This window comes from Harpia harpyja, chromosome 3 (assembly GCF_026419915.1).
Source record: "Harpia harpyja isolate bHarHar1 chromosome 3, bHarHar1 primary haplotype, whole genome shotgun sequence".
NCBI classification, from domain to species: Eukaryota; Metazoa; Chordata; class Aves; order Accipitriformes; family Accipitridae; genus Harpia; species Harpia harpyja.
Window position 1 is genome coordinate 43,487,830 of NC_068942.1, and position 9,391 is coordinate 43,497,220.

Consider the following 9,391-nt stretch of genomic DNA (forward strand, 5'->3'; position numbering starts at 1 on the left):
ATTTTCAGAAGAGATGCATTATATCTCTTAGTTAAAGAGCACATTCACAACATTTGCACTCTTGCCCTTGGCAGGCATAAAGTTGTTGGCAGTTTGAGGTAAGTCATTACACTTAAGATCCAAGAACAAAAAGATACTTCAACGATGCAAGGATGGAAGACCTCAGTTCAGCTGCTCAGGTATGTAAGCACTGACTTACATACCAAAAAACTGAGATTTAATGATGCCAGCAATCAGCAGATAATGACTAACTTCTGTTAAAATAACAGTGATGAGCACCCTTCGAAATATTTAATTACTGCTTATTACCATACCTTTGTTTTACTGGAGATGTGCTTTAAATTACCAACAAATTTGAAAGTCTTTACTGCATCAATGCTACACATACAAGTGATTAAATCTGGAATATACAGCACACTTGCATGTTCACACCTAATTTTAATGCTGCTGTTTGGAGACAGAACATTTGAGAACAGAAGAGGTTATTATCTAGCACATTAATTAACCTTAAAAATTTTCTGGCTGAAAATAAATGTACTATAGTACAGGGTTAAAATAAAAAAAGTCCTGACAATTTTAATGCACAATAAAAAAAACCTATGTAGCTCTGCGGATATTCTGGCTTTGCCTAGATAGGGAGGCAATTGTATAATAAGGCAAGAATTAACTTATGGCTCTCAAATTATTCCACAGAGCTTATCCCACAGTTCAAATAGCAGAGCGGAAGTGTCTGTGGCAGGCAGTACCCCAGAGTACCATGACAATTCATTTCTCTGCACAGACATGCCCTAAAACCACACAGAACTTAAAATCCCAAAAAGGCCTTTTCAATTCTGAATGAATGGCATATTTTAAGATTATATTAGCATTTTCCTTTTGTTTATATTAACAAAGGCATCCTAGCAAAGATTCTCCTACCATCTCTATGTATGGCAATGCAATAAACAATATTAGATTCGGGACATGATGGGAATTTCCAGAGTTATGTCAAGTACAAGTCGACAACCACCCTGCAAGATGCTGCAGAACTCAGCAGGGGGAAGGTTAAAAAAAAAATTGCTTTGTCAACACTGCCTTCTTTGAAGAGTGCAGAAGAAGGGCAAAAGAAGGGAAAGAGGAAAGAAAAAAAAAAATCCAAGGAAAAGACAAACTATGTAAATAGCTTTTACATAAGTATCTCCCTTCTTTTCTCGCTTCTAAATGTGTGCTTTAGCAAAAGCTGGGGGAAAGCATCAGGTTTCACTCTTTATTCCTGCTGCTGTATAATCAATACAGTGCAGTCTATTGAACTACTTTATTATGATTCATGCAACAAGCTGTTAAATACATTTGCAAAGTAGAAGATCAGTGCCAGTATCATGTCATTCATAAAGATATGTTTATTTTCAAGGCATGAGAACATTAAACCATAACTTTCTTCTCCACAATTATACAGTCCTCCTGCATGGACTGAAAGCATAAAATCCAATATCAGCCCTTCCAATTTGAGAAAAAAAATACAGGGGTAGAAATCGCAACTGCATCCAACAGAAGCAGGGAAGGCCCTCTAACATTTACTTGCTGGGGTCTAGTATTGTCTTCTACTTGACACATGCAACAATATCTCCAAAATAGTGTTTAGTTTTTAAAACATTTTTAAAAAATCAGATTGGTAATTCAGAAAGTGAAGAGAGCGCCTTGTCCACAAAAACAAGAAGAGATCTTTAAATAGTTCAGAGATAAGAACTGTAATGACTTTTGAGTAACAGTAACACGTTTAAGCCTGCAGTTTAAGTTTCATCACCCATTGTCTTTTTTTTTTTTTTTTTAAACATGTAGACAAAGTCGTATTACACTTCAGAAATGTGGGAAAAAAAAAAAAAGTCTGATTTTTGCCAGTTTCTTCAGCGAGAGCAAATTTGTGCTCTGGCCCTACCAAAATACAAACGTTCAAGATGTGTACATTTCCTCTTACATCAGCCCCCTGAGGGAAAATGAATAAATAAATACCACCACCCCCCCCCCTTTCTTGTGTGCCCACAGATAAAGGAAATCGGGTTTCCTGTTGCAGGTTTGCAACCTGAGAGCCAGCACTAGGAAGCCGTGATAAACTGACACCCCCGGTAGTGCTGCTACCCAAGCAGAAGACATGAAAGGGGCTGGATACCAAAGTAAAACTGTTTCACGTTAGTAAAAAGAAATTTTAAAAAAGTCGCTACAAGGATGGTCTTGATTTTTAAAAGTTGTTTAAACCATATCTACACCAGCGTTTCGAACAGTGGTGCCCTCCGAGAAGGCCGTCCCGCTCTTACCGGCTACCGCCCTGCAGAGCCCAGAGCGGTTTCACCCAGGAGTCCAACCGACCTCCTGCTCCGAGCAGGGCTGGCTACCACAATTGCATCAAGCTGCTCGTGGCTTTGTCCCGTCAAGCTTTAAAAATCTTCATGGATGCAGATTCACCAGTCACTCTGGGGTGGTCCATTCAATGCTTAACCATCTTCATAATGATTTATTTTAATTTTTATAGTTGTTTTGGTGTGCATAAACTGGATTTCTCCTAGAAGAAACTAAACTAAGCTAAAAATCCCCAGAGGTTCACCAAATGTGGCCCAACCCTTAATGGTCATAACGGTCCAAACCAACAAACCACATCTGTGCTGGGGACATCCAATTTAGGAGACCAGACTAAATTCTGTCTGAAGTAAAATTACTGCAATACTAGCAGTGTCGATCTGGGAGACTTGCCACCCCCACCTTCAGCCAGACATCCACTTCTACTCTGCCAAATTCTTTGCTAGTGTAAGACCAGGTGACAAAGCCACACACACAGATAGCAATTCTGAAATTAGATGAAGGAAAAAAGCACTCTTTGAACCAAAGGGAAAGGAGAAAAAAAGTTATAAACCAGAAAGTTATAATCTCTCCTGTAAAACACCAATTGTCACGGATGCGCACTGAATACTTCAGATGACAGTATGAAGTACAGTTACGATTTTGAGTGAATGTGAAGTAAGACCAGTAGCTTATCATAAGTCCAAAAAAAAAAAAAAAAAACCCAACACCACACACCCCAGGCAATATGAAAATACAATTTCAATCATTTCAAAAAGTCCCAAGAACAATTGTAAAAATGTTCTTGGGGCTATGCAATTTTTGGTCAAATCAACAAATGTATGTCTTAAAATGTTTGTTAACTCTTTAGAGAGAGCTGTCTGTATTACCAACAAGAAAACCCAAGATATCTATCTGAGCTGCTGACGTGAACAACTGGCATACAGAAAGTTCTGCTACCACAGCAGTTGTTTTACAGATATTATCTGCCGCTATTAAAAAAAAAATTCTTTATTAATCCTATTTCACATCACATCAGCACACAATAAGCCTGTCATTTGAATTCAAAGGTTGAAAGACAACTGATTTAGCTGATGGCACTGTAAAACGCATCATGACTTGAGAAATTCAGAGAGCAGAGCCATGCTACAAAACCAGCCCTTGGCACCTCCTGGAACCCCACCATCCACTGCACAGAGAAAGGCAGCAAGGCAGGCCACAGAGTAAAGGAAGATGCTTGGCAATTTCCCCCACCCAGAAATGTAAGCATTAAAATTCACAAAAATAACACCAGCCAAGTATATTAAACATAAACATGTCTCCCAAGCAGACTCAACAGACAACTTTCCGCTAAGTTATGCTCAACTTCTGACCCATGCTTTCTAGCAGCCTGGAGTAAGAGCTTGTTTTCTGCTGATTTTGGCTAGTTGAGGTTTTTAATCCACTGTATCATCATCAATTAGGAAAAATAAGATATATTTCAGGGTTAACTTGAAATTCTTTCATGAAGATAAAAGTTCATGTTAACGCACAAGTTCAACATCAGCATGTTTCTCTCACAGCTGCAGTAAAAACCAGTCTCTCCGAGGTCTAAATGAGTATTTTGAGGTAAAAATATTGTTACCTCAAAAGGTAAACAAACAACATGAAAATTGAAATAAACATGATCAAAAGGTTTTTGAGAACTGATGGTAAACCATAAGGAATCACAAAGAACAATCCAACTTTAAAACAACTATATGCTATACGCCAGTAGTTATTTAAATTTTGACAACTTCTGAAATAAAACTTGGTCTTCAAGAAGCACTTCACTCATCTTTAATAACATCCATCTGAACAAAGCTCTTCCCTTTCTACAGAGCCCAAGACCAAAGGCAAAAGAGTATTAAAACATCAACAAAAAATCCTAAGTGCCTCTCAGGCCTAAGCATGAACCACTATTCCCAGTAACAACTCTTCCTTCTGTATTATGGTTTTAAATAACCCACATTCAGAAAAGTTGTTTTATACAGTCGTGCATTTGTCAGGAACTTGATCTCTCTCTTCAAAACAGGCATCCATCCACTGTGCAGGGAACAAGAGCTACTACTTTATTGCACTCCAGTATGCGACATGAGATGAAGTCGTACAAAGAGATGAAGCCACGATTGATTTTTGATCCTGCTAATCAAACACAGGTTTGCAAGAGAGGATCCACTTACAGACTCAGACCTTTGAAACAACACTGATGAATACTTGGTTAGCGATCATACAATTCACCAGCTATCAAGATTATGAAAAGTGTTATGTCGCCACATTCAAATGAATTGTTCTTTAAAACATGCTTCCACAAAGAAAACAAAGACTTGTAAATGCTTCGTCGCACTTCACATAAAAGACATGTGGCAGAATCTAAATCAAACAACCCACCCAGCAAACTGGTGCCACAGAATTCAAAATTAAAGAGACTGAGACAATGACATAATTTAGCTTTACATATGCAAAGACAGACATCTAAAACCATTTCATCTGCTGATTCATGTTCAAAAACACAGTTAAATAACCAAGGAATTCTAGTGTCTCTGCGACTCCTGAAGGGTTTCCCAAAGTTCAGAGTGCAAAACTATTATCAAAGCTAACACCGAAACTGTTACAGACTGTGTTAGTATTGCACTGCCAGCTGCATAAGGATTAAAAATCAGAACTAGTCAAAACCACAAAATTTTTTGTCACTCAGCCTCACCAATGGCCACATTCTGTAGGTTTACAACTGTGCCTTCAGTTAACCATTGCTGGTAAGGTTCCGCTCCCAGAAAACATTGATTACCTTTCATTAAATAGAGGATATCTCAACTCTCACAGACCCATAAAATCCCACTTTATAAACTGCCAGCTTGAGAGTCCTCATTCCAATGTTAAACTGAGCTCAGTGAAATATAAAGCTTAGACTATTTATTAGTTGCTATTTAGAGGGCTATACTTGAAATCAAGGGATTGGAGTCCTGTCTCCCTGGAAACATAAAACACAGAACAATATAACATTTTTTCCCCCCTCACTCACAGAAAGATACTTAACACGTGATTAATTTTACATGCCAAATCAATAAAAGCCTCACCTAGCAGATTTTAGAATATACGTATTTACACTGATAAAACAAATACGTAACTGCACTTACTATTGCTGTACTTCTGTCAAAACTTATTAACAAGAAGTTAAACAAATGGGTTTCAGAATAAATGAATAATCAAAGTCCAAAAGATGGATAATGAAGTAAACAAAGCAAAGATATAAAAAGATATTAACAGATAATGAAATCACGGCTTTTAAATATTTAAATTAAGGAGCTGCTGAGGAATAAAAGGAATCTGCCTGAAGCTAAGAAAACCAAGGAAACAACAGATCAAAACTGTTTGCCAGCTAGCCAACACATAGGGTCAATGAGAATAAATTTAAACCTCTGAAAATGTCAGCATTAGGGAAACCAACTTGTGTGACTGAAATTTTGATGAAGGCAGAAGCTCTGCTTCTTTACCCCAGTAGGGTATCCAGGATGTCTAACCAGTATAAGTAAGAACTCAATAGCTTGCAGCAACCCCCCTTGCTGAAGGGATTAAACTACTGATATGGAGAAAAGTGCTCCTTTTTCTTCTCTACAATAGACATGCTATAGGACAAAACAGACAGAGAAACAGAAAAGAAATTCAAATGGGCCTCAACCCTTTCTCTTACTAAACCTAGCTCTGATTTTCCCAATGTATTTCCAAAATTATCCGCCTTAACTAGAAGAACATGACCTTACTAAAATTCAAAATAACTAGTAGGAATATTTTATGTTCTTAAAATTAAGTTTTGTTCTCCTATCTTAGAAATAAAAAATGTGTTCATAGTAGCAGAATTAATAATTCTGGAATAGACATTTGAAAGGATATATTTGAGACACATTTACAAAACTGAGAGAACAAAAAGAGCTATAAAAGAACAAAATGCTCTTGAGACAGCAGCAGAATGCTTACAAGCATGGTAAAAAAAAAAAGTCTTGAAAACCTTGGCGGGGGGGGGGGGAGCGGGTAGGGAAGAAGCCACATTTGGACAGCGTTTTTAAAATAACAGCTATCCAAAAGTTAATCCCCAACCTTAAAATAACATTTTGGATAAACATGAGAGGGGTGGAAAAAAGCTCCTAAAACCACTTATGCATGAGTGAAATGATAAACATACACTTTGTTATAGAAAAAACAGATTATGAATTACATGTCCCCATATTAAGTTTTTATTTCTGACTGCAGCTCCACCCTTTCACAGTTGTGTGTCAGTGCATACCTCTATACCTGCTAGTCTTTTAGTCAGGCAACTTTTTACAGCCCTACAATAGTCAGAGCTGACATCCCATGTTGCTTCTGACTTCATGATCTAAGAGGTTCTGTGAACCACAACTGAAAGCTAAGTATGCCTATCCCAAGTAGCAATATTAATACTAAGCATTTTATTAGCATCAGTAATACCTTCTTAATACACTGTTGAGCAACTAAGTGCACATCCTTTAATCAACCATCCATAAATAAACCCTGTTAAAATGGGGGGTGGAAATCTGTCCCTAGTTACCTATCAATAAAGAGAAGACATAGTATTTAGAAGAAACATTCAATCACAAAACTTTTCTTTTTAGCTTTACCTAAATAGAACACGTGTGTTTTTATAACTAAGAAAAAAAATAAATCTGAAGTTCCCACACTGTTTCTGGATTAATAACTGGTATGGCGTCTGATGGCCTTAGGCATAAAAGCCTTGACAGTGAAACACAACTTACAGATCTCCCTCTGCGATTACAACTGCCACAAGCTTCTACCTTAGTACTTTCACCTGTCTCTCCCACCAGCCCAGCTGAAGGAGAACAGAGGTTAGTCCGGTAACACCTTCCAAATAAATAATGACCAAACTGTCCACCAGAAAAAACACAGATCCTTATTATCCAGTTAGTACTTGCAGCGACAACAGGCAAAAAGCTGGGGGGGGGGGGGGGGGGGGGGAGAGACTGTTTTCCCTTTTACAAAACTGGTTTATGCCTTAAATTAAAGGAAACTAATGTTTAATTCCCATAGCTAACGAACAAAAAAAAACCCTCAATCAAAATTCCACCATGAAAGGACTGCTTTCTAAAGAAAATGCCAATCTTGGTTCATCCATACAGGTCTGGAACCTAATGAAATCTGACACCTTTACTCTGAAAACAAATTTGCATTCTATTATCAACTAAGGTTCCATGCTCACAGATGCACTTCATTCAGTATGCAGTAACGGGTTCATTAAAGCAGCATCACTAAAATTTTTAAAAGCAATTTTGCAGGCAAAATTTTTTAAAGCAATTTCGTAAGCAATATTATCCAAAAAATGCCTCTGTATTCTTCTTTGGGCAAGATACGCACCTCCCCATCTAAAATGTATGGATGTTGTGGCCAAGGTTACACAAGGAGATCTTCATTAAGTTGAGCAATTCCCATTTTGTATCAGTGCTTTACCAGACACGAATGGGTGAATTCCTCATTAAACGAACTGAAGCTGCATCACAGTTATCCAGTGCAAATAATACAGTTATTTTTAAACATAGCATGAGAACATCAATATCAAGACTCCATGCAACATAAAATGGGGGAAGAGCAAACAAACTCAGCTGAGGAAGGTTATCCCCTTCTCTTCTACCCTTCCTTGCTTCTCCACCACCATCTCCTCCTCCCTCCCAGCAAGAGCTGTTTTAAGGCATTCCCTGTTTTTCCACTTTTCCCGGCTCCCAGTGAAGAAATCAACCATCCACAAATATTTTGCTCCTCCACCCCCTCTCTCATAAGCCGAGCTTTCAGAACATCCCCACTGGCGCTGCCTCCAAATTACCCAATTGTTAGCATTACTGTGGTCGCCGCACCGGCTCAGAACAAAACCAGCACGACTACACCCTCGCTGGCTATAAAAAGTCAAGAAAGAAAAAAAAAAAAAAAAAGATGGAAGTACAACTTACAGCGCCGAACAAGAGACAAGTTATTTATTGAACCTCGAAGGCGGGCAGCGTCCCGGGCCCGGGCCCGCAGGGGAGCGTCGTTCCCTCCCCCCCCCCCCCGCCCCTCCGCAGAGCGCCCTCGGCGGCGGCCGCCTCCGCCGGGGGACGGGCAGCGCGGGGAGCCGCGGAGCGGCACTGCGCGGAGCGGAGCGGGCCGCCGCCACTCACCGCCGCCTCCGTCCGTCCGTCCGCCCTCCCGCCGGGGCGCCGGCCGCGCTGCTGCCGCTCGGGGCTGCCTTTCCTGAGGAGAAAAAGGCACAAATCGGGAAAATAGCACCCGGCTCTGGCTCGCTCTGGGGGGGACCCGTGCCCGGCCCGGGGGCTGCCGGCAAGGTTGGGGGGCCGCGCCGGGCAGCGGCTCGGCGGGCTCCCGGCGCCCCGGGGGCGCACGGGGCGGACGACCCCCCGCCCGGCGGAGGAGCGGGGCTCCGGGCGCTGAGGCGGCGGCGGCGGCGCGGGGCTCTGCGGGCCACTTTCGCCCCGGTCCCCAGCCCTCGCCCCCGCCAACTCCGGGGCGGCGGCGCCGGCTGTCGGGCAGGGGGCCGCGCAGCCCCGGGGCTGGGGGCCGCTCCCCGCCACGCACACCCACCCACCCACCCACACACCCCCTCGGTCAGCGGCACGGCGGCTCCCCGAGCCCGGCTCCGCGGCGGGAAGGAGGGGGACGGCGCGCAGCCCAGCCCGCCCCGGCTCGGCGCTGCCGCTCGCAACTCACCCAACAAAGTTGCCGCGGCGGCTGCCGGCGGCCCCGCTCGTCTGGGCTGGGCTGGGCTGGGCTCTGCGCGGCGCTCCCCACCCGCGCCCGGGATGAGCTCACCCCGCCGCTCGCTCCGCGCCGCGCCGCTCCGCCCGCCGCCGCCGCAGCTCTCGCGAGAGAGGCTGCCCCGCCGCCCGCCCGCGCTCCGGCGGCGAGGGGCGGGGGCGAGCGGCCCCCGCCGCGCGTTCCTATAGCAACGGGCAAACGCCGGGCCTAGCGGGCGGCCGAGGCCTGCGCCGAGCTCGTCCCGCTCCAACCGCCCCCCCCCCGCGCCGGGCACGGCCCTCCCCTCCCC

General features: G+C 43.0%; 1 protein-coding gene across 6 annotated transcripts in view; it reads right to left on the reverse strand.

Moving 5' to 3' along the window:
- SIPA1L1 (signal induced proliferation associated 1 like 1) overlaps positions 1-9,181 on the reverse strand; it is a 230,561-nt gene extending 221,380 nt beyond the window's left edge. For 4 of the 6 annotated variants that reach the window (XM_052782299.1, XM_052782296.1, XM_052782302.1 and 1 more), the window contains exon 1: positions 9,055-9,181. The gene's annotated coding sequence lies outside the window, so the exon portion shown is untranslated. Of the gene's footprint in view, positions 1-8,300; positions 8,402-8,507; positions 8,581-9,054 lie in introns of those variants that run through there. The other 2 variants (XM_052782297.1, XM_052782300.1) reach the window with 2 other exon arrangements.
- Positions 9,182-9,391: the final 210 nt, after the last annotated feature.